Source organism: Hylobates moloch, unplaced genomic scaffold (genome assembly GCF_009828535.3).
Source record: "Hylobates moloch isolate HMO894 unplaced genomic scaffold, HMol_V3 SCAFFOLD_7309, whole genome shotgun sequence".
Taxonomy (NCBI): Eukaryota; Metazoa; Chordata; class Mammalia; order Primates; family Hylobatidae; genus Hylobates; species Hylobates moloch.
This window is the reverse complement of record NW_026659584.1, coordinates 1-1,656: the sequence shown is the minus strand read 5'-3', so window position 1 is coordinate 1,656 and position 1,656 is coordinate 1. Positions and strand designations below refer to the sequence as shown.

Here is a 1,656-nt window from a genome sequence, read left to right as displayed (position 1 = left end):
TTTACCTATGTAACAAACCTGCACGTTTTGCACATGTCTCCCGGAATCTAAAATAAAATTACAATTAAAGAGACATACGAACTAAAGCAGTTTCTATTAAAGGTGAATGAAACAAGCAGTAGATGAAAGGTGGGTTACCATGGAAGCAACAGACATGAACACGTAGGAAAAAAAAATAAAGGAGAAGATTTTCTGCTCAGTCACGTCAAAGTCAGGCGTCTAGTCTGTTTCCACGTCAGATCCTGTAAGAGATGATGATATTGGGCGCTGAAGGTGGAGAGGGATTCATAATGAAGGTCCAGAGATTGCCCTAGTCTTGCTCAGCCAATAAAGTGCAGAGGATTTTTTTCTGAGTGCAAAATTTAAAATAAGGCTCAACGTATTCGTTTCATCTGCAGCAGAGAAGGCAGACCAAATGGTGAGACTTTTGCTGAACTTGAGAGTATGAGGTCAAATTGGCCCTGAAAAAAGACAAATAAACTATAGGACACAGATATGTTTCAGTATTCAAGTCAAACCATGTTGAAATGGATTGGGTGCTGAAGCATAGTGGTCCAGATAGTTCTGACATGGCCAATGATGGCTTTGTACTCCCCTTTGAATGTAGCAAGGAAGAAATTGTTCATTTCTTCTCATGGTTGGAAATCGTAACAAATGGCATAACACTGATGGTGGATTTCCAGGGAAGGAGTACAGGGGAGGCCTTTGTGCAGTATGCTTCACAGGAAATAGCTGAAAATTCTCTAGAGAAACACAAGGAAAGAATAAGGCACATGTATATCAAAATATTTAAGAGCAGTAGAGCTGAAGTTAGAACTCATAAAAGCTTATGGCCATGCAGCAGCCAGGTCCCTATGACAGACCTGGGGCTGGCAAAGGGCATAACAGCATTAGCAGAGGAGATGGCTTTGAGAGGATGCAGTGTGGTGCTTATGGTGGAAGCTATGGAGGCTATAATGATTATAATGGTTATAATGATGGCTATGAATGTGGGTCGGATAGATTTGGAAGAAACTTCAATTGTAGTTTTTTAGGAATGTCTGATCATAGATATGAGGATGGTGGCTCCACCTTCCAGAGCACAATGGGACACTGTGTACACATGTGTGGATTACCTTACAGAGCTACTGAGAATGATATTTATAATTTTTTCACTGCTCAGTCGTGGAGAGTACACATTGTAATTGGTCCTGATGGCAGAGTAACTGGTGAAGCAACTGTCGAGTTTGTAACTCAGAAGATGCTGTGGCAGCTATGTCAAAAGACAAAGCAAATACGCGTCACAGATATGTAGAACTCTTCTTGGATTCTATAATAGCACCAAGTGGTGGTGGTTATGGTAGCCAGATGATGGGAGTTATGGGCTTGTCAAACCAGTTCAGTTACAGTGGCCCAGCCAGCCAACAGCTGAGTGATGGTCATGGAGGCAGCTATGGTGGCTAGGGCAGCATAAGTGGATACGATCAAGTTTTGCAGGAAAACTTCAGTAATTTTCAATCAAACATTACATAAGTAGCCAAGAAGCAATGAACAGCAACTACTACATTAGAGGAAGCCATGCATCTATTGGCATGAACAGCACGGGAGGGATGTCTAACATGTCTGATATGAGTGGTGGATGAAGAATGTAATTGATCCTGATCACGGACTCTTGGC

At 41.8% G+C, this 1,656-nt stretch overlaps 1 pseudogene; it reads left to right on the top strand.

The window, feature by feature from the left end:
* The first annotated feature begins 254 nt into the window (after positions 1–254).
* On the top strand, positions 255–1,622 carry LOC116465625 (heterogeneous nuclear ribonucleoprotein H-like; annotated as a pseudogene).
* The last annotated feature ends 34 nt before the right edge of the window (positions 1,623–1,656 follow it).